The sequence below is a fragment of the Malus sylvestris genome, chromosome 11 (genome assembly GCF_916048215.2).
Source record: "Malus sylvestris chromosome 11, drMalSylv7.2, whole genome shotgun sequence".
Classification (NCBI taxonomy): Eukaryota; Viridiplantae; Streptophyta; class Magnoliopsida; order Rosales; family Rosaceae; genus Malus; species Malus sylvestris.
In genome coordinates, this window is record NC_062270.1 from 33625736 (window position 1) to 33650153 (window position 24418).

General features: G+C 44.0%; 1 long non-coding RNA gene and 2 pseudogenes across 1 annotated transcript; 2 read left to right on the forward strand and 1 right to left on the reverse strand.

The window, feature by feature from the left end:
* The first annotated feature begins 158 nt into the window (after positions 1-158).
* LOC126590414 (uncharacterized) lies at positions 159-1810 on the forward strand (annotated as a pseudogene).
* Positions 1811-14301: 12491 nt separating this feature from the next.
* On the forward strand, positions 14302-16702 carry LOC126588721 (uncharacterized). The gene is made up of 3 exons (XR_007611570.1): positions 14302-14929; positions 15548-15606; positions 16463-16702. It is a non-coding gene; the product is annotated as an uncharacterized LOC126588721 (long non-coding RNA).
* A 5668-nt stretch (positions 16703-22370) lies between these two features.
* On the reverse strand, positions 22371-23455 carry LOC126590415 (WD repeat-containing protein LWD1-like; annotated as a pseudogene).
* Between the last annotated feature and the right edge of the window lie 963 nt (positions 23456-24418).

A 24418-nucleotide genomic window follows, 5' to 3' on the forward strand; every position in this document is an offset into this window, starting at 1 on the left:
ACGACCTATCTGAGAAAACCAAACCCTCAAACCCGGCCTCTTCAAGCAGATACGGAGCCACGAGGTCACAATTGCAGAGCGTTTCGTGCTCAGAGTCCCATACGTGAGCCCAGGGATAGAACCCCATCTCAACTTTAGCTATGGCAGACTCGTGAGGGATGAAGTTGATGGATCTGATCACAGCTGACCCATCCACCGTATCAGCTTCTGCCTCCACAACGACGTCGTCGTCGTCGGCGTCGACTCAGCCGGCTCAGTCATCTGTCATGCGTTTTCGCCACCAAAAGCAGCTTAATTTAGGCACTTTGAGATCTGGGATTTGTCACGTGTTGTACCCCAACCTCTACCTCCGGCTTGCTACACTTCCCGACACCTTCCACCGTCGAAGTCAGGTCGATCGCGGGAAGGAGATTCACATCAGTAAGGCTGCATGAAGCCGATTCCCGATACCCTCCCGACGCGCCTTTTCTCTGTAAGGCTTTGGCGGTGGCATATTGCTTTGAAGACTGATTTGATTGACTTGAAGCAGGGAAAACAGAAAAGCCTCATGAAAATTCTCTCTCTTCCCCTTCAGATCTCTAAACCTCATGGCCATGCCTTCATCGCCACCAACGACGTCGCATTAGTATTACAGATGCACTCACTTCGTCGGCGTGTTTTCTCTGGACTCCGTCCTCTCATGCCCCCACTGCGAAACCAGCTTCCTCGAAGAGATCAAGACGATGCCACAGCCACTACTGCAGCCTAACTGTACTATAATGACGCCGCAGGGTCGGGGGCTCCGACCACTTCCGCCCACCATGTCCGACCTTTTAATGGGTTAGGGCTTCAACCACTTTTTTGAACAGCTCTCCCAGATTGAAATTAACGGTTTGGGCCGACTTGAAAACCCATATGCGTCTAAATCCGCTGTGAAATCTATGCCCGATATTCAAATCACCGATACCCACGTCGGGTCGGACTCACACTGCGCCGTTTGCAGAGAAGCATTCGAACTCGGGTCGGAGGCCAAAGAAATATCGTGCAAGCACATATACCACCCAGATTGTATCCTCCTCTACGCTCTCACAATCTCTCTCATTCAATGATTCGGTGGAAACTGTGCGGAACATGTTTGGGAAGTGAAGGAAATTAGTGAGGGAACCTACAAAGAAGGGGGATGATCTCGTCGAAAACACGTGGCAGCACTTAAAAACAAGCCCCAGTTTTGCTGATGCTGCCATGGAAAAAATTGCACAAGGAACAAAGGTTCTAGCAGAAGGCGGTTACGAGAAGATTTTTCGATCAACCTTTGAGGCAACTCCCGATGAGCAACTTCCAAATTCATTTGCATGTTACTTGTCCACATCAGTCCAGTCATGGGAGTTTTATATGTTTCTACTGCAAAGCTTGCCTATTGCAATGATAATCCCATTTTGTACAAAGCTAAGAGCCACGTCTTCTTCTTGGTCTACCGTATCTCTGCACAATCTTCAACTGCATCATCATCATAACCTTGAGAATAATGCAGTAATGGGTTATCTTCAACAACCCACTTGGACAAAGGGAATAACTTTTTGCATGTGCTAAATCTGACCCATGCCATCCTGTTCGTCCATCAGCTTGTCAAAAGAAACAGAAACAAAAGCAGTAAAAGTAGAGCAGGTTTCTTTAAACACAAAGCTGGAAAATGGTCCCACAACCACAATCATAAAGGAATTCAAACATCTAATGATGCCAAGCTGTTGCCATCCCACTACAAGGTCCCAGCATCTCATTGTGTCAGTGCCTTGGGACGTTGGATTGACAAGACACCGAGCACCATTATTCCTAAAAAGAGTAGTCCTCCAAGAAAGCAAAAGCAAAAGCAAGAAATAAAACACCTCAACAGAATGATGTGATTTACTTCTCTTGTTTTTATATGATGTAATTTATTTTTCTTATCTGTTGGAGACATCTGTATAAACCCCATCAGATGGTATAAAAAAAAATAAATAAAAAAAAAAAAAAAAAAGGCAAAGCCCAAAATAAATGGGCTGGCATGTTGTGGAGGGCGAAGGCCCATAAGCCCAAAAAAGCTCCAACCAGGCGATCAAAAGTACGCCTAGTACTCCAAATTATACATGAACACTACTCATGTCATTCATACATAAACATTCATGAGCATCACTCATCCAATCATACATAAACATTCATGAGCATCACTCATGTCAACATTCATGAGCATCACTCATGTCAACATCCATGAGCATCACTCATGTCAATCAACATAAACATCCATAAGCATCACTCATGTCAACATCCATGAGCATCACTCATGTCAATCAACATAAACATGCATGAGCATCACTCATGTCAAATCAGCTTCAAAGACTTCATTTACAGAGCTCTAGCTTCAAAAGCTTCATTTACAAGAGCTCTAGCTTCAAAAGCTTCATTTACAAAAGCTCTACCTTTAAAAGCTTCATTTACAGAGCTCTAGCTTCAAAGACTTCATTTACAGAGCTCTAGCTTCAAAAGCTTCATTTACAAAAGCTCTAGCTTTCAAAGACTTCATTTACAGAGCTCTAGCATCAAAAGCTTCATTTACAAAAGCTCTAGCTTCAAAAGCTTCATTTACAAGAACTCTAGCTTCAAAGACTTCATTTACAGAGCTCTAGCTTCAAAAGCTTCATTTACAAAAGCTCTAGCTTTCAAAGACTTCATTTACAGAGCTCTAGCTTCAAAAGCTTCATTTACAAAAGCTCTAGCTTTAAAAGCTTCATTTACAGAGCTCTAGCTTCAAAGCTTCACCTGCAAAGCTTCACCTACAAAGCTTCACCTACAAAGCTTCAGTGCAGGGTATACAAATACCGCCTCCGAACAACCGCCACTTCGGCCCATACATGGATTCAATTTGAAGTCTCCAGCCAACAGACTCTATTGACCGAAGACTTGGGGGACTACATTATGTACCATATATTGGGCCTCAACTGGGCCTCATGAAAAATACTTGGGGGACTCTAGCCCATTATTTATGTATTAAGGAGCGAACCCTTATTCTATAAAAGGGACTCCCTCACTTTCATTGAAAGATCACCTATGATTTATGTATTGAGGAGCGAGCCCTTATTCTATAAAAGGGACTCCCTCACCACCATTAGAGAGCATCGCTGCCTACTGAGCAACTGTCTCACTGCGAGTATCAACTCTAACCCATCACTTATGTATTGAGGAGAGAGCCCTTATTCTATAAAAGGGACTCCCTCACCTTCAAACGCCACAAGCCGAGCCAACCAAGGCAACACAAGCTACAAGCAGAGCGGCCTCGCAACATGTGCTACTTCTAGTTGAGCATCATTTCAGATTGGGCACCACCTCATATCAAGCATTAGTTCTAGACGACATCTAGTTACTTCGGCCCACACATGGACTGAATTTCAAGTCTCCAGCCAAAAGACTCTCTTGACTGAAGACTTGGGGGACTACTGTTTATACCATATTTAGGGCCTCGTATTTAGATCTCGTACAAATACTCAGGGGACTTAAATGTAATTATGGGATAAAGGAAGGGGCAGATATGTAATAAGTGAGGAGTCCTTATTCTATAAAATGACCCCTCACCCTCACAATTGAGGAGGGCCTCACTCTCACTCTCGGAGGCCAATTCCTAGGCCTGAGATCCCCTCTCTCATCCTCAGAAGCTCTCAGAAGCTTTCACCCTCTCCCTCTCTATTCCCTCAAATAAATACATAATCAGTGTGGACGTAGCCCAAACCTTGGGGTGAACCACGATACATCTTGTGTTATTTACATTTCATTGCAGATTCACGGTCGAATTTACGTTGTTCCAAGACCATCCGGTTTTGTGCATCAACAACTTTGATAAAAAAAACTAAAAATCAATAAGGTTTCATTATATGAACATTGGTGACTAGGGACTTGATCATAATTTGTTCTTAATGAAATGATAAATACACAACTTTTTTAGTCTCATGCACTCTTATATTTAATATTTCAGTGTTGTTTTTGTTTGAGTTATTCGAAGATGGTCAACAATAAATAAAAGTATGTCATAAGCTAAAAAGAATATATAGGCGATCGGTGAACATATAATTATTATAAAAAAATGCTAAAGATACCATATTATTATTGGTACCGCAATCGTTCTTGAATAAAACGGTGCATTTCGGGGATGAGCACAAGTTGACGAAAAACATTGGTATGGGGAGTGGGGATAGCTAATCACATACTGCAACGATAAATGCTTGTGGCATATGGTGCAAATTAAAAACATCAACTAATCAAAAGAGAAAAAGAAAACCCTAATGTAAGTGTAGACGTCGAAATTTCGGTAAATAAATGTTGATCGATAAATCAAAGTTTCAACGCTCATGTATTACATAAATTTTACACGTAACGTGTGTCTAAACAAAAAATCGAAATAAGTTGGAAAAGTCATCAAACAGGACACGTGTCAACATCTGGCAGAAACGACTTATTTCATCTGGAATATTATATTCAAAATTAGGCCTTGGAAAATTCTATAAATAGAAGCCAATTTCATTCATTTCAAGGAACCAAAATCATTAGGCAAAATTCTTGAAGCTCTGAAGCTCTGAAACTCCGAAGCTCTCAAGCATTCAGGTTCCCGAAGAATCAAGAAAGCTTTCTTCGTTCATCCTAAGATCAAGCCCAAACGGCCCTTTAGATCAACAATCATCCACCAATTCAAGATCAAGCCCCGACGGCCCTTGAAGAAAGTGTTCTTCGTTCATCGTTCTTCCAAGATCAAGCCCCAACGACCTTTTGGATCAATAATCATCCACCAATTCAAGATCAAGCCCCGACGACCCTTGAAGAAAGTGTTCTTTGTTCTTCATTCATCGTTCTTCCAAGATCAAGCACCGACGGCCCTTGAAGAAAGCACCATCGTTCATCATCCGTTCATCTTAAGATCAAGCCCAACGGCCCTTTGGATCAACAACGTCGACAAATCCACACATCCAACCGTTCTTCAAGATCAAGCCCAAAAGCCATTGAAGATTCGTTCATCACTGTTCTTCAAGATCAAGCCCAAAAGCCCTCGAAGATCCGTTCATCACCGTTATTCAAGATCAAGCCTCAACGGCCCTTGAAGAAACACTCATCCTCAAGATCAAGCCCCAATGGCTCCTTGAAGATTCGCTCAAATCCACATTCAAAGATCAAGCCCACGGCCCTTGAAGAAACTTCCAACAGTTCATCCAAAATTAAGCCTCGACGGCCCTTGGATCAAACGAAACATCCACAAATCAACACCTTACGGAGATCGGATCAGAGGATCAAGTTTGAGAGAGATTGTAACCCAAAATCGTCAAATACAAATATTATTTTATGCACGTTGTTCTTGTCTCTTTCGTTTCAGGAATTTTTCGTGTTAACAAATTGGCACGCCCAGTGGGACAATCTCTACCTCTCATCTCTTTCTTCGTTCAAGGAATCCAAACACGCCTCAAAGTCAATGGCATCAAGCAAGGGACAAGCCATTCTCGCAACCACCAAGAGAAGGATCCTGAGCACTTCTGCCACGAACGGACAATCCATTGGCGCCACAACCGCTCCTCAACATGCCACTTCAAAGTTGGTGCTACTAAAGGAGCAAGGGGAGCATCAAAGGTGCGAGTATGTCATTAACCTGACCTCGCTGGGGGCACCGAAGCATGCTGCTGAGGCACACAAGATGACATCCCAAAACAGCCCACGACGTTCTTCGTCAGCATCCTGGATGTCTAAAGGAAAGTCACGTCTATTGGTTGCACAAGTCATGACCATCGGCGTTACCTCCATCGAAGAACAACTGGCTCAAATGAATGAAGCGATCGCAAGGCTAACATGGATTGTTGAAGAAAAAGACTTACAAATCGCTGCACTCGTCGACCAACTGGAGCCACAGGATGGCGAGAACCCCAACCCAGAAGATGATCCACTAAAAAGAGGAGCTGGCGAAGAAGATGAGCCTCCAGTGGAGAGAATCGATGTGAAGCTGGAGCCAGACCAAGCAGCGGCACTCATGGGATCTCTTTCTATCCAGCAGCTGCAGGAGATGATCACTGACACCATCAAGGCACAGTACGAATGGAGCTCAAATACCTCCGGGTTGTACTCGAAGCCGTATTCAAAGAAGATTGACGCCTTAAGGATGCCGAAGGGTTATCAACCGCCAAAGTTCATGTAATTTGATGGAAATGGAAACCCAAAACAGCACGTTGCCCACTTTGTTGAAACTTGCAACAACGCAGGGACCGAAAGGGGACTACCTCGTCAAGCAGTTTGTGCGCTCGCTGAAAGGAAACGCCTTTGAGTGGTACACGGACCTAGAGCCTGAGTCCATCAATAGCTGGGAGCAATTGGAGCGGGAATTCCTCAACCGCTTCTACAGCATCCGCCGCACTGTGAGCATGCTAGAGCTAACGAGCACAAAGCAGTGGAAGGACGAGCCAGTCATTGACTACATCAACAAATGGCGCACTCTAAGCCTTGACTGTAAAGACAGGCTCTCAGAAACCTCTTCAATCGAGATGTGCATCCAAGGCATGCAATGGGGTTTGCAATACATCAATCAAGGCATCAAACCACGGACCTTCGAAGAGTTAGCCACCCGCGCCCATGACATGGAGTTGAGCATCGCCCATCATGGGAAGAAAGAACCGATCGCCGACTACAAGAATGACAAAGTTCTTGGGACAAAGGTGGAGAAGGCTGCATGGAAACCCACCAAGGAAGCGATGACGGTCAACACATCTCCCGTCAAAATCTCTACACGAGGCAAGACGATTCAAGCCGAAGCTTTTCGTGATCAAGAGATGCGTAGACGCACTTTGAAGGAGCTTGAAGAGAAGACTTATCCATTCCCCGACTCTGATATGGTTGCCATGCTGGATGACCTGTTGGATAAGAAGGTGATTAGTTTGCCTTAGTGCAGACGGCCAGAAGAGATGAATCGTACCGACAGTCCAAGATACTGTAAATTCCACCGCTTCATCAGTCATCCGACAGAAAAATGCTTCGTGCTGAAAGATCTCATCATGAAGCTAGCTCAGAAAGGAATCATCGAGCTAGATCTTGACGATGTGGTGAAGTCAAACTATACCACCATCACTTTTGGCTCTTCCGACTCAAAGTTTTCACCTTAACCACTAGGGGCATCCTCCAAGACAAGCAAAGTTGAAGGATGGACTCAAGTCACTCATAAGAAATTGCACAAGAAGCACACGTTTCCTCCACAAGTCCGCCAATCGGAAAGGGGGCAAAACAGCTATTGTCAACCTTCAAAGCCACATGAACGTGTTGAAGATGATGAAATTGCGACACAAAGATCGTCCGTTGCCATCACGATGCGCGACTTCTTTCCCGAAGACTTCTTCAATCACGCGGTCAAAGCTCCTTGCTATGAAGATTGTGAGGAACGCCTCTCCAAAATTGCTTGACAAATCTACCAAAAAAAAAAATTCTCCTCGCCCGCACGAGTCTAAACTGCATGGCACAAAGCTCCTGGTCTGCACGAGCATAAAAGGCAACATCAATACTCCTAGTCTGCACGAGCATAAAAGGCAACACCAAATGCTCCTTGTCTGCACGAGTTGAAACTGCAAACAACACCAACGCTCCTGGTCTGCACGAGCATAAAAGGCAACATCAATGCTCCTGGCCCGCAAGAGCATAAACTGTGTACGGCAAAATCATCATCAAAATCATTGTTAAATTCATCGCTCATTTGAACTACGTTATGACTTGATCTCTTCTTTGGAAGGGTACGTAGGCAGCTCAAACATTCAATTTTCGAGTTCAGTCACATCACATAAAAAAAAAGAGTTTTATTAATGAAAGTCAATTTCATTACAAAAAAAATATATATATATATATATATACATATGTGATTACTATGTATTTTAAAAAATAATAATAATAATAATAAATAAGTGTTTCATTGATGAAGGTCAATTTTATTACAAATTCATTTTGTTAAAAAAAAAAATACAGATTCCTTTTATATACATATACATATATATATGTATATATGACCTCTATCCAGCCAGCCCATCAAAATGAGGTCATCCAAACCCAAGTGGCAGCGACCAGGCCCAAGCCTATGTCCAAATCCAGCTCCAAGAAGAAGACCCAAGTCCACCAGCTACAAATCCGGGCCCGGTCCTCTCTCGATCCGTACACCCCTCAAGCTACAGGGCCCTGTCATCCTTTTCAATGCCTCAGAGATTCGAATTGTCTCCCTTTTTCTTCTCCCATTCTGCGACAGATTCAACATACTTCATAACTTACAAGGTGATGTTGCTGTAAACCCATAATGCGATACTGATAATGGGATGACTGCAATTGTTGCCGCGAAACTGTCTAGAGGGAGGAACTTTCCGATGGGGTCGCATCACTGGCGAGGTCAGAGTTTGAACTTAGGGCTAAATGGCTACGATAAAGGTGGCCTGGATCTCTTCTCGAAGAATCGACAGATTCTTTCTGTAGCTCCCTCGTCCTCCGAAGATAGTTGTGATTCCCTCTCTGTTCTCCACAGCCGCACCCTCACTTCAAGTTCCCCGTGACTCGGCCCAAGTGAACTCCGCCTTTCATCTCATGCAGCAGCGTGCAGTGGCTTCTATGCAGTGACGAAGCAGTAAGAAGCGAGAGAAGTGCAGCTTCCGCTCCAGCTCAACCCACGACATCTCTGTCCACTTCAAGCTTGAGTCCCTCGGCTTCATCTTCACCACCGCCTGACTTCTCGACGGAGTCGCCATTAAAAAAGGGTTGAAATGATAGCTTGTTGCTGATAGAGCTTGAGAGCCTGCGCAGCGCCATTGCCGACGAGCTTGGAAGATTTTGTGAGTGCTTTTGAGAGTGAGTCGGGGAGTGCGGTGGATGCTCCGGCGATTGATGAGAAAGATCTAGAGAGAATAGATGTGAAGCTGAGGGACTTAAGGCATGGAATGGAATCTGCCATTAAACGCGAGGTCGCCAAAACATAGAAATTGGTTCTTCAGCATCCAAAACACCACAGCTCATCACCCAGCGCCGCACCTCCGCCACAACTCCTCCGTCCAAGACTGCACCATTCATCCCGTCTGCACCCGTTTCTGCCCTCCATCATGGGATCCTTCGATCCCCGACTACGAGTGTACGGTCAAGAGGCAGTACTGTAATTTGGCAAGGAGGTTGGAGCTGGCTGACTCCCTCTCTCTAGCTATGAAATCTGTGAGGCACTCTCGTGGGAGCTTTATCTTTCCCGGTGCTTAGCCCTCTCCGTAACGCCGTCGTCGCCGACTCTCCACCATGGCACCAAGCAATTAGCAGCTTCTCCACCATGGCACCAAGCAACTAGCAGCTTCACGGATGTTCGACGCCCTCTCCTTCTGCCCATCAGCTTCAGCAGTAAGTGCAGCCCCTCCTCCTTCGTCTTCTCTCGGACTCGGCCTGGGTTTTCACCCACAAATCCAGCCTTTCATAGCACCGTATATATATAAAAAAAAGTAGATATGATATTATTAAAAAAAAAAAAAGGGATCATGGTGCGGTATGATTATGGTGGCCATTATCTAGTTAGTGGTGGTGGGGTGAGCATCACCGAAAGCAGATAAAATAAAATAAAAAGAATGATGGTGCATCTGGCACCATGTGCAAGATAAGAAAATATATATATATATATATATTGAATGAAAAAAAAGCCTCATTTATTGATTTTTTTGAAAATTTACAGAAATGTACATTTTAACATCGGTAAAAAAAAAAAAAAAAAAAGCAACCAGGAGGGAGCCTTCACGAAGGTTACTCGTGTGAAGCCTCACCACTCAGCAGAGCTCCAGGAAGAAGAGGCGCCGGAGGTTGACTGTTTGAAGCCTCACCACTCGGCGGAACTCCAAGAAGAAGATGAGCCAGAGGTTGATCATGTGGAGCTTCATTACGCGGTACATCCCTAGAAGACGAAGGCAAATGCTGTTGGAACAAACCCACAAACCTTTGATGATCAAGTAAAATCTGACCATCAGATTCCTGCATCTGGTCAATCTTCATCTTCATGTTTGAGGTATAGTTATGTGCGAGCCTATGCAACTGTTTATTCTCATGCTTGAGCCCTCTAATCTCCTGTTTGAGACTCATCACTTCAGCCACCAATGATTCAACTTGACGGGTTCGAGCAAATAGACATTGGGCCATATTAGACACAGAACCTGCACACTGCACACTGAGAGCCAGAGAATCCTTGATAGCCAACTCATCAGACTGTTTGGAAAACAGTCTGTTATCTTTGGGAGTGACAAGGTTCCGGGCCACCACCGTAGCGATCATATCATTATTCATCACCGAATCCCCAACGGTAAGATGACCAGTAGGGGATATGAAGGATGGGCGCCATATGTTGTCTGGAGAAGGCGGGATTACCTTTTCACCAAGGTTCAAATCAAAACGACGGTCGGAGGGTCCAGACATTTTCAAAGGTGTTGAAGAAAGAAGAGGTCGGACAAATCAAGATCTTAGAAATGCAAGAAGGGAGTTTCTACAAGCAGAAATTCAAGTATGCTTTGAACGTACTGCGTGCCTATATAAAAATCAGCACTCGACGGGATTTCAGAGATCGAATAGGCGAACTCAGAATTCGAAGAGGCCAATTCAAATATCGAAGAAGCAAGCTCAGAAATCGGAGAGGCATCTTGCTTTTCCAGACGCGTCAGCACCCGTCACACACAAACTCAGCTTTGCGGAAATCACGGGTAATTTGTCGAAGCGCCGATCCCATATATCGAAGAGGCGCTAGTCTTTTTCAGCCTCGTCAACACCTGTCACATGCACACTCAGCTTGGCGGAAATTACGAACAATTTGTCGAAGATTTCTGATAAAGAAGAAAGCATGTGAAGCCATACTGATCAATCACTCAATGGTTGCTGACACGAGTGAAATAATAGTACCTTTACAGGTATTAAAGAACTTCCTATAACTGTCCACCTTCACCCTCCATAGCAAAATAGATATACATAACCTTTCTTCATCTTCAAGAATGCCTTCCCAATTAAGCCTCTCGAGTCACTCAGTGTTCCTTATTCCTTGGGGTACCTCTGCAAACAAATGACACCAAAGCAAAAGTATCTCATATCACCAGGGTAGAAAGCAAGAGTATCTCATATCATGCGTTCTCCCTGTCTTTTCCTTTGTCCTTGTTCTTACCTGCAAAGACAAGGATAAAGAAAGCAATATGTCGGAACCTCCACTCAAACTCAGGTAAGGAACCGACTGCTTGGAACCCTTCCCTGATTGCCTACCTAGCACTGCTCTCGAGTACTCGTCTTCCACTGCTGCTGTACTTCCAAAGAAGCTGCCATATCTACATGGAGAACATATAAGGCAAGTGAAAATGATACCTTGCAGCATGTGGAGGAAACGTGCAGAAAGAACAAGCAAAGAAGAATGCGGCATGCACAGTCATCTCAGCAGAAGGAGTCTGAGCTGAGGAACTCGAGAATATGCCGCATCTGCTTGGAGAACAAATAAGGAAATGCGGCATGCACAATTAACTCATTAAAAGGAGTCCGAGTTGAAGAATTAGAGAGAATAAGGAGTCTAAGCTGAGGAACTCGAGAAGATGTCACATTCTGCCAGAAGAATAGATAAGGCAAGGGAAAATAATACATTGAAGCATGTGGAGACAAGCACAATAAAGCACGTGCTGATTCATCCGCTATTTCTTCAAAATCAAAAGTATCTCATATCATCAGGGTTGCAATCACTCTGGGTGGAGGACTCATTTTGACCCTCAAATTCTTGGGTCTACTCGCTAGGCATTGTGGGCTGCACGGACCGATTCACCACCCTTGAATCAAATCCTTAAAGATCAAGTCACCAACCCGAAGAAGAGCCCATCAATCTTGAATATCATACCGTTGACCAAACTGCTCAGGTGTGAATTAGAAAGATTGAACAAAGAAACAGGCCGTCACATTTACCTCGTGCTTACTTGCCATGTGTTCGAATCAACCTTCAAGATCAAGCCTCAACGGCCCTTGAAGAAGCTTCCAGCCAAAGTTCAAGATCAAGCCTCGACGACCCTTGAGGAAATCACAAGTCCGATTCAAGATCAAGCATCCACCACCCTTGAATCAAATCCAGTTCAAGAATAAACTGAGGAAAGTCAACAATTTGAGGAATCCAGAAAATCTTCCAACCCAGTTCAAGATCGAAGTTGTGGAAAGTCAACAAGCGCAAAAACAAATACGTGCCAATTCATCCACTACCAAAGCCAAAGATCATCTACCACATGAAGCTCCTTGTGGTCCAATTTCAACCTTCAAGATCAAGCCTCGACGGCCCTTGAAGAAATTTCAAACAAAGTTCAAGAACAAGCCTCAACGGCCCTTGAAGAAATCTCAAGCCTAATTCAAGATCAAGCCTCGACGGCCCTTGAAGAAATCTCCAGCCCAATTCAAGATCAAGCCTTGATGGCCCTTGGATCGACATCTACATTAAGAGACTTCAAAACGCATATCCTACACGCGACAAGCACATGTATACGACGCGCCTTGAAGTGGGGGCATTTGTAGACATCGAAATTTCGGTAAATAAATGTTGATCGATAAATCAAAGTTTCAACGCTCATGTATTACATAAATTTTACACGTAGCGTGTGTCTAAACAAAAAATCAAAATAAGTTGGAAAAGTCATCAAATAGGACACGTGTCAACACCTGGTAGAAACGACTTATTTCATCTGGAATATTATATTCAAAATTAGGCCTTGGAAATTTCTATAAATAGAAGCCAATTTCATTCATTTCAAGGAACCAAAATCATTAGGCAAAATTCTTGAAGCTTTGAAGTTCTAAAACTCCGAAGCTTTCAAGCATTCAGGTTCCCGAAAAATCAAGAAAGCTCTCTTCGTTCTTCGTTCATCGTTCATCCTAAGATCAAGCCCAAACGGCCCTTTAGATCAACAATCATCCACCAATTCAAGATCAAGCCCCGACGGCCCTTGAAGAAAGTGTTCTTCGTTCATCGTTCTTCCAAGATCAAGCCCCAACGACCCTTTAGATCAACAATCATCCACCAATTCAAGATCAAGCCCCGACAGCCCTTGAAGAAAGTGTTATTCGTTCTTCGTTCATCGTTCTTCCAAGATCAAGCCCCGACGGCCCTTGAAGAAAGCACCATTGTTCATCATCCGTTCATCTTAAGATCAAGCCCAACGGCCCTTTGGATCAACAACGTCGACAAATCCACACATCCAACCGTTCTTCAAGATCAAGCCCAAAAGCCCTTGAAGATCCGTTCATCACTGTTCTTCAAGATCAAGCCCAAAAGCCCTTGAAGATCCGTTCATCACCGTTATTCAAGATCAAGCCTCAACGGCCCTTAAAGAAACACTCATCCTCAAGATCAAGCCCCAAAGGTTCTTTGAAGATTCGCTCAAATCCACCTTCAAAGATCAAGCCCACGGCCCTTGAAGAAACTTCCAACAGTTCATCCAAAATCAAGCCTCGACGGCCCTTGGATCAAACGAAACATCTACAAATCAACACCTTACGGAGATCGAATCAGATGATCAAATTTGAGAAAGATTGTAACCCAAAATCATCAAATACAAATATTATTTTGTGCATGTTGTTCTTGTCTCTTTCGTTTCAGGAATTTTTCGTGTTAACAGTAAGATATATTATTAATAGGAAGTAATAATAAACAAGGTTCTAAAAACGTTAAGTGTTAGTCGAGTGGCGGGCTAGTAGGCCTGGCAATTCCTGACACAATCCGATAATCTGACACGACACGACACGAAATTAACAGGTGTTCGGGTCGACACGATAACGAATCGGGTCGTTATCGGGTAACCAATAAGCACCTGCTAAGATAACGGGTTGATTCGGGTATACACGTGGGTAACACGATACACGATAAGCAGAATATTAATTTTATAATTTTATAACCCTAAAAAAATAATGTAATAATTATATATATTAATTTAACAATTTTATACCCCTAATGTGACAGCCCGTCCCTAATTTTAAGAATTTTTAAAGTTTTAATAAAGGATTTTACAAAAATGCCCTTTGAGGCACGCGCATTATTCGAGATTAATCGTTGTGTCGTGCCATCTAAGATTTGTTTTCTTAACATATCCTCGTAGTACTCGTCGCTACAGACGTGTGGGCGCTGACGGTTTGTGATTTGGAGTTATATCGAAAAAGTTATTAACATTTGAAATTTGAGATTTTAAGGAATTATAATTTTAGTAAAATCTAGAATTTCTTTTATGAAAATGAACGGCCCGAATTTATTGAAGAATGAAATGGATGGCTTAGATGTAAGAGAAAGAAAATAAAAATAAAATTAGGAAAGAAGGTTTTTTGTGTGTGTGTACGTGAAGAAGAAGAAGAAGAAGATTAAGGATTGGGCAGAAACTGCCCAACCAGAAGAAGAGAGAGCCAGAGCTCCGGGAGAGAAAGGAGGGAGTCCAGCGAATCAAGAGAAAAGAGAGGAAGGGCTGGCCAACCAGGAAGGAGGAAAGGAGGAAAGGAGGGAGAGAGAGACGCGGGGGATCGGCCGGATCCCCTTGGCCCATTTTTGACCCGGTTGGCACCCATGCCGATTTTCGGTGATTTTCACCCGTTTTTCCGGCAAATTGCTTCAAGAAAATTCATGGGAAACACTCTAGGAACCTTCCTCTATCCATTCCATCTCAAATTTGGAGAGATTTGGTTTTGAAAATGGAGAAAACCGCAAGAAGGGGTGCGGCGGCTTTGGCTTCGAATCACCCAATCCCGAAGCAATTTCTTCCAATTGCCACCACCCATAGCATCCTCTTAGCACCTGGAACAAAGCCCAATAAGTAGTAGGGGCGTTGGAACAAGTTTGGAGGTCGAATTGGAGCTCACCCAATTCTAGGGTCCGCACGGAATTTGGTGAAATTGGAGCTCTTCCAGGCCAAATTGGCCTTGGCCACAGGTATGAAAGTTGCTCTACTCATTGAGATATTCAATTCTGTATTTTTTGAGAATTTTTGGAAATAGTTGGATTTTCCGGCGAACCGGGGCGGCCGACCGCCACCCGCGGCAGCCCGTGCGGCGGCGCGTGGCCAATGGCCCGCCAATGTCATTCTTAGCATGTGTTTAAGGTTCTAGGTTCAGTTTTGATAATTGATGGACGTAAATTGAGTAATTGAATCTAAGTTCGTTTCGATTCGTAGTTAGGTGAAAATGTGAATTGACGATCCGACCGTTGGATCGTCACCAAACTTTGATGCGTTATAATAAATAATATTTTAGGATTATAGGAACTTACGGATTGGGAATCCGATTTACGGATCTTCCGGAATTGGAGTTGTAAGTTCATAAAATAGAATGTTAACCGTCACTTAGTTTTGGAAATTGACGGAGATCCGACCGTTGGATGATAATGAAATTTTAGGATGTTTTCCTAGAGGTATTTTTTGGACCTCTGGAAGTTATGGATTTGAAATCTGAGTTGCAGATCATCTGGATCGAACTGCGTAGTGACGTATTGTATATGAGTTATATATTTTATCGGCATGATTTCTGAGATTGGATTTGATTATTGTTCTAGGCGCTGATCGTTATGACGCCTTGATGTGTGGTGCTACGGAGTTGTTGGGCGAACTCCAGGTGAGTGGGCAGTTTTGTTTTCGTATTACCTATATACTACTGTTTTTCCCAGAAAATGTGTTTATATGAAAATATGATTTAAATTGCCATGCATACAATTGTTGAGATATTTGAATTTGATAATTGATGCATATATATGTGAATTGACACGGTGGACGCACAGGTGAGTCTTTACATTATTCATATATTTATTTATGTGAATTGCATCGAAAGCTCATAACCTGCACCCTAGGTGTTAGTGCTTATATTATTCACCACACCGCACGCTCGCCTTGGATCCAAGTAGGTGGATGTCGTACAGACCACTAGAGGTGGTTTCGACATGCCAGTCGTACAGACCATTAGAGGGGTTCCGACTGGTGGGTGACCTTAGATATGCGCGCCGACGATTGATGAGAAGCATTAGAGCGTATTATTTCACCATCTTAGTCGTACAGACTACTATAGGTAGTTCCAACTTATGTGCAGTGTAGTGCCGTACAGGTCACAGTTGGTGACTCCGACAGGGCCATACAAGTCACAGTTGGTGACTCCGGCTGGATGGGATATTGAGCTATAGAATCAGCCGTACAGGGCCATTTTAGGGTCTCCGGTTGATTTATTATTTCACCTGATTTATATTGATGCATTCATATTATATTTTGACATATGACATGGCATGGCATATTCCTTTTGAAAAGCATTGAAGGATTGTGATTTGAGCTTTTGATGATATATATATATATATATGTTTATATACTACTTTTCTGGGAAAGTATACAGGTTTTACAGCGAGGGGTTAGAAATGTTTTAAATGAAATGTTTTAGAAAAACTTTGTTTTACTGACCCACTCAATTTTGTTTTGCGCCCCTCCAGGTTCAAGTTAGCAGAGCTTTGGTGGCCACGAGGAATCCAACGGTGTTCTGACAGAATTCACAAAAGTAGGATTCACCCTCGGATGTTATATCTTAGTAATTGTATCTTTAAAGCTTCCGAACTGTGTAAATGGTTACGTCACTCTCACGTGACGGCCAGCATACCCTCCTTCGGGACAGGGTGTGTCACCTAAAAACTATAATAAATATATATATATATATTAACTATAATATTTATACCCCCAAAATATTAACTATCTATAATAATTATATATATATATATATATATTAAATTTTGAATTAAATTTTGTAAAAATTATAATAATTATTAATTAATATGCATCCATTGATTTGATTCCATATGATTATTATAGATAGTTAATATTTTGGGGGTATAATTATTATAATTTTTATAAAATAGTGGAATATGTCATATGTGTGATAAAAAGTTAATAACTTAAAAAAAAGGAATGGAATGGAAATGATAAGAAAAGTTAATAATTATTAATTAATATGCATCCATTGATTTTATGGAAATGATAATAATTATTAAAAAGGGAGGGAAAATGAAAATGATAAGAAAAGTTGAAAAGGAAACAAAAAAGAGAGGGAATTAGGGAAAGATGGGTAGGTTGCCGAAGGGAAAAGTGAAAATTATAAAAAAAGTTGAAAAGGAAACAAAAAAGAGAGGGAAAATGAAAATTAATAGAAGTGGTGAGAATTTTTTTATTTTTTAAGTTATTAACTTTTTATCACACATATGACATATTCCACTATTTTTATAATGACACGTGATGTACTACTCTGTGTACCGGTCAATTATACGTACAAAATAAATAGATTTAAATCTACTTAATAAAAAAAATATATATATATATATATATATGTGAACACGGAAAATTCCTGAAACGAAAGAGACAAGAACAACGTGCACAAACAAATATTTGTATTTTTGATGGTTTTGGGTTACAATCTCTCTCTAATTTGATCCTCTGATTCGATCTCGGTAAGGTGTTGATTGGTGGATATTTCGTTGATCCAAGGGCCGTCAAGGCTTGATCTTGGATGAACTGTTGGAAGTTTCTTCAAAGGGCCGTGGGCTTGATCTTTGGAGGTGGATTTGAGCGGATCTTCAAGGAGCCGTTGGGGCTTGATCTTGAGGATGAATGTTTCTTCAAGGGCTGTTTGAGGCTTGATCTTGAATAACGGTGATGAGCGGATCTTCAAGGGCGTTTGGGCTTTATCTTGAAGAACAGTGATGAACGGATCTTCAAGGGCTTTTGGGCTTGATCTTGAAGAACAGTTGGATGTGTGGATTTGTCGACGTTGTTGATCCAAAGGGCCGTTGGGGCTTGATCTTGGATGAACGGATGATGAACGATGGTGCTTTATTCAAGGGTCGTCGGGGCTTGATCTTGAATTGGTGGATGGTTGATCCAAGGGCCGTCGGGGCTTGATCTTGGAAGAACGATGAACGAAGAACAAAGAACACTTTCTTCAAGGGCCGTCGGGGCTTGATCTTGAATTGGTGGATGATTGTTGATCCAAATGGCCGTTGGGCTTGATCTTGGAAGAACGATGAACGAAGAACACTTTCTTCAAGGGCCGTTGGGGCTTGATCTTGGAAGAACGATGAACGAAGAACGAAGAAGGCTTTCTTGATTCTTCGGGAACGTGGATGCTTGAGAGCTTCGGAGTTTCAGAGCTTCAGAGCTTCAAGGTGTAATATGAATTGGTCCCCTAAATGAATGAAATGGGCTTGTATTTATAGAATTTTCCAAGGCCTAATTTTGAATATAATATCTCAGATGAAATAAGTCGTTTCTGCCAGGTGTTGACACGTGTCCTATTTGATGACTTTTCCAACGCATTTTCAATTTGTGTTGAGTCACATGCTACGTGTAAAATTTATGTAATACATGAGCGTTGACACTTTGATTTATCGGTCAACATTTATTTACCAAAATTTCGATGTCTACAAATGCCCCCACTTCAAGGCGCGCCGTATACATGTGCTTGTCGCGTGTAGGAGATGCGTTTTGAAGTCCCTTAATGTAGATGTCGATCCAAGGGTCGTCGAGGCTTGATCTTGAATTGGGCTTGAGATTTCTTCAAGGGCCGTTGAGGCTTGATCTTGAACTTTGTTTGAAATTCTTCAAGGGCCGTCGAGGCTTGATCTTGAAGGTTGAAATTGGACCACAAGGAGCTTCATGTGGTAGATGATCTTTGGCTTTGGTAGTGGGTGAATCGGCACATATTTTGTTGCGCTTGTTGACTTTCCACAGCTTTGATTTTGAACTGGGTTGAAGGATTTTCTGGATTCCTCCAATTGTTGATTTTCCACAGCTTATTCTTGAACTAGGTTTTGATTCAAGGGTGGTAGACACTTAATCTTGAATCGGACTTGTGATTTCTTCCAGGGCCGTCGAGGCTTTATTTTGAATTTGGCTGGAAGCTTCTTCAAGGGCCGTTGAGGCTTGATTCTTGAAGGCTGACTCGAACACGTGGCAAGCAGGCACGAGGTGAAGGTGATGACTTGCTGCTTTGTTCAATCTTTCTAATTCACACCTGAGCAGTTTGGTCAACGGTATGATCTTCAAGATTGATGGGCTCTTCTTCCAATTGGTGACTTGATCTTTAAGGATTTGATTCAAGGGTGGTGAATCGGCACGTGCAGCCCACAACGCCTAGTAAGTCGACCAAGAATTTGAGGGTCAAAACAAGTTCACCGTCCTCAGGCAGATGCGACATCTTCTCGAGTTCTTCATCTCAGACTCTTTCTGCTGAGTTGACTGTGCATGCTGCATTCTTCTCTGCTTGTTTCTTCAGGCAGATGTGGCAGTTTCTCGAGTTCCTCAGTTCGGACTCCTTCTGCTGAGTTGACCGTGCAGACCGCATTCTTCTCTGCTTGTTCCTTCTGCACCTTGTCTCCACATGCTGCAAGGTATCATTTTCACTTGCCTTATCTGTTCTCTAGGCAGATGTGGCAGCTTCTTTGAAAGTACAGCAACAGTGGAAGACGAGTACTCGAGAGCAGTGCTAGGTAGGCAATCAGGGAAGGGTTCCAAGCAGTCGGTTCCTTACCCGAGTTTGAGTGGAAGTTCCGGCATATTGTTTTCTTTATCCTTGTCTTTGTAGGTAAGAACAAGGACAAAGGAAAGGACAGGGAGAACGCATGATATGAGATACTCTTGCTTTCTACCCTGGTGATATGAGATACTTTTGCTTTGGAGTCATTGGCTTGCAGAGGTACCCCAAGGAATAAGGAACACTGGGTAACTCGAGAGGCTTCGTTGGGAAGGCATTCTCAGAGATGAAGAAAGGTTCTGTATGTCTGCCTTGCTATGGAGGGTGAAGATGGACAGTTATAGGAAGTTCTTTAACACCTGTAGATGTACTATTCTTTCACTCGTGTCGGCAACCGTTGGATGATTGAACAGTATACTTCACGTGCTTTCTCCTTCACCGAAAATCTTCGACAAATTGCCCGTGATTTTCGCCAAGCTGAGTGTGCATGTGACAGGTGTTGACGCGGCTGAAAAAGACTGGCGCCTCTTCAATAACTGGGATCGGCGCTTCGACAAATTACCCGTGATTTCCGCAAAGCTGAGTTTGCGTGTGATGGGTGATGACGTGGCTGAAAAAGACTGGCGCCTCTTCGATATTTGGGATCGGTGCTTCGACAAATTGCCCGTGATTTTTCGCAAAGCTGAGTTTGCGTGTGACGGGTGCCGACGCGTCTGGAAAAGCAAGATGCTTCTCCGATTTCTGAGCTTGCCTCTTCGATTTTTGAATGGCCTCTTCGAATTCTGAGCTCGCCTCTTCGGTCTCTGAAATCCCGTCGAGTGCTGATTTTTTATAGAGGCACGCTGTTCGTTTCAAAGAACACTTGAATTTTACTTGTGAAAACTCTCTTCTTGTACTTCTAAGATCTTGATTTGTCCGATCTCTTCTTCCTTCAACACTTTGAAAATGTCTGGACCCTCCGACCGTCGTTTTGACTTGAATCTTGGTGAAGAGGCAGTCCCACCTTCTCCAGACAACATATGGCGCCCATCCTTCATATCCCCCACTGGTCCTCTTACCGTTGGGGATTCGGTGGTGAAGAACGATATGACTGCTGCGGTGGTGGCCCGAAACCTTGTCACTCCCAGAGATAACAGACTACTTTCCAAACGGTCTGATGAGTTGGATGTTAAGGATTCTCTAGCTCTCAGTGTGCAGTGTGCAGGTTCTGTGTCTAATATGGCCCAACGCCTATTTGCTCGAACCCGTCAAGTTGAATCATTGGCGGCTGAAGTGATGAGTCTCAAACAGGAGATTAGAGGGCTCAAGCAGGAGAATAAACAGTTGCATAAGCTCGCACATAGCTATGCGACAAACATGAAGAGGAAGATTGACCAGATGCAGGAATCTGATGGTCAGATTTTACTTGATCATCAGAGGTTTGTGGGTTTGTTCCAGCAGCATTTGCCTTCGTCTTCTAGGGCTGTACCGCGTAATGAAGCCTCCAATGATCAACCTTCGGTGCCTCCTCCTCCTGGGGTTCTGCCGAGTGGTGTGGCTTCAAACAGTCAACCTCCGGCTCCTCTCATTTCTAGAGCTTTACCGAGTGGTGAGGCGGCACCTGATCGTCCTTGAAGATCCCCTCTTGTAAATTTGATTTGATTTGATTTTTTTTTTTTTAAGGTATGTATAATGCAAATTTATGTAAAATTTTCAGAAAAAATAAATAAAATGGACTTCATTTCTCTCAATGCAAATTTTTTTTTTTTTTTTTTGCTATATATATATTATGTACACACACATATATATATATATATATATATATCTATATATATTATTTCTTTTTCTTTTGGCGCTGTACAACCATCCCCCTCTTTTTTTTTTTTTTTTTTTACTCTTTTTCTTTTGTCACATGGTGCCAGACGCACCAAAGATTTTTTTTTATTTTTTTTATTATATATATATATATATATTGCCTTTAATTATGGTGCCAGATGCACCCCTTCCCTTTTTTTCATATGGTGCCAGACGCACCATGCATTTTTATTATTATTATTATTATTTTTTTTAATAATTTTTTTTTCTTTAATCATGGTGCAGTGTTCCATCATATATTTTTTTATTATTATTTTTTTGTATAAATTTGGATGACGGGATGGGGAATTTGCAGAGAGCGGAGCAAGAGTGCAGAAGGAGTAGCCATGGCGTCGTCGGTGCCCTTGATGACAGTTCTGGCGCAGAGGTTGGTGTCCAGGATCAGCAGCGCAGCCGATGAGGAAGACGGCGATAACTGGGTGGCCATGGATTCGTGGAGCACGCAGGAGGAAGGCGAAGGCTGAGGCCGTTGCGGCAGAGACGGCAAGGATGGTTGCTGCTGCGATCGGGGGAGGCGTTGACGGGGGACAAGAAGCTGGCTAAGGCGGTGCTCGATGCCGCTGCTTCTTCAATGGAGGGAGGAAGACGACGAGGCGGTCGCGGAAGGGCTTGGATCCATGGAAGAGCTTGGATTTGCTGCAGCCGTGGAGGAAGAACCAACTTGGGGGGAGCATACAATGGTCAACTGATAGTTGAGAAGAAGTGAGGAGGTTGTGGTGGCTTTCATGGCCGAGATGAAGGATGAGCAGGATGTGGACCCTGACGGCGAGCGACGGGCTCGGGGTGGCTTTGCCAAACGAATGTAGGAGAGAGCACAAAAAGGTCCTAGCGGAGCTGGAGCACGCCGTCAGAACGGATTTGAACTTCTGGTGGCGAAAAGTCAAAGCCGCTGTGGTCAACAACCTCTTTGTTCTTCTTCACTTTCTTTCCCTTCCAATCGGCGGAGTTCTGATCTTCTCCGGCACCGAGACTTGCTGCAAGGCGGTGGCGCAACCCAGGCCTCTGAAGCTGGAGAGGAGGACAAAGGGCAGTCGGGCGAGCATTTGGCCACAAACTGGAGTCTGGCGGAGTTCGTGAAATGCTTGTCAGTGGCCATACTTATTCATACCCTGAGTATCTGAAGGTTGGTAGAGAAGGCAATTGCAACCCAATCAAGCTGGGAAGAGGACCACTGCAGCTGCTCGATTTCAGCCCCAGCCGTGTAGTGCTCCTTGTCGCGCAGGTCAAACACTCTCACGGAGCCGTCCGCTGAGACGGAGGCGAATACACCGACGCCGCCCCAAGCGATGTCGTACACCTCATTGTCGTGGGCGATGAGCTGGGTGTCCACGGCCTCGCGCTCGATGTCCCAGATGATGCACGTGGTGTCGATGGAGGAGGTGCCGATGCGCTTGGGTTCCGCCTCGTTCCAGTCGAAGAAGGTGATGGGCCCGCAGAACTCGGAGTTCTTGTTGCCGTTGAGGAGGGACTTGAGTCCACAGACGACGAGGAGTCCGAGTCGTCCTCATCCCCCGAGATGCGTCACACCCGGAGGAAATCGCTGGAGGTGGCCAGCAGGTCTGGCTTCTGGCACTCCTTGTCCGGGATGAAGATGGTCTTGGTTGGCGGGTACGGGTGCTCGAAGGACAGGTTGGGGTCCGACCGGATCTCCCCGTTTGAGTCGTCCAGCTGCACGATCTCCACTCGGTTTGGGTACTGCTCGAGGAGGAAGACGGCGATGGCGATAATGGCTGAAGGTTGGGCAGTTGATGGTTCAAATGGCAACAAAATGACCAGAGACGGCTGATTTGCTTCCGAAGATCAACGTTTTGAGAGCGACGAACATATGATACTTGAGACTTGGAATATCCAGTTATATTCCTGCTTCGGATGACACTTAACCGTAAAGATTGATCTAACGACTCTCTTTCTCTCGTATTTGTTGAGACAACAGCTTAATTTGACACCGAAAGCACATAGTAAACCAACCAAGCTCCATCTGTGCATCATAAGCAGGGCCTTCCATTTGGAAGTGGCTTGCTCCATCAATCAGGTGCGTTTCAACAGACCGGCTGCAGAGCTTTAGCTTGTTCTTTAACTGCTTCACGCTCGTGAACCCGTCCTGTGTCCCCATTACGAAAAGTTTGGGTTTTGAGGATTGTAGTACGGCTTTGTGGTGTCTCCCGAAAAGGATTGAGGCAAGCATGCCGAAAGGATAGCCTAGACTAACATAGCCCACCACTTGTTCAATCTGATCTACCGCAGAGCCTGCAATCGGGGCACCTAGTGAGAGAGGCATCTTCGTAGTAATAGGGTGACAATTTCCCCTCCTCCACAGCAGCACTTGAATTGAATATGTCAAGTAGGCCTGACTTATGAGCATATACTACTGTTTCTCCATTCCAATCAGCACCAGCAACTTGAGCAATGGCATCAACATCAGCGGCGCGAACAGAACCACTGAGGGTACCAGGAGAGTAATCATGAATGCGCGTCTTCTTTTCAATCTTGCACCAACCGGCACCTTGACAGTTTAAACACACCAACCACACCAGAGAGATTGTTGACATTCCATATTTTGAGCCAGCTGGTCCTGTCCCTTGCTGGATCAGCGAAGAGACAATCACGGGTAAGCTTGCCAGGTAACTTGGCCCGGAGGACAGATCCATCAGGGAGAACCAGCTTCCTCAGAAGGTCAAAATTGTGATGTCCTGGCTTATCATTGACATAGATTGCACATTCACCAAGAGCACGAGTTGCACCGTGATACTCTACCGCTGGGTGTAAACGTCACTGTCACGTCCCTCGTCGTCGTCTTGGGACTTCTTCAACTTTTTGTAGTTTTTGGCGAGCGACGTCATCCCAGCATCGGTCAACTCACAGTATGCGCGGATCTTCAGGCGCGTGAGGTTACGGCATCGCAGAAATGAGGACAAGCGCCTCGTCGCCGACGCTGACGGATCTGCGGTCGCATTTGAGGGCGAGCTTGGTGACGGCGCGGTGGAGCGAATTGATGGCGGTGAGCCGAGCGGAGAAGGCGAGATCGGAGACGCCCTGGGAGTGGCCTTCGAAGGTCTGGGCGGCGGAGATGTTGGGA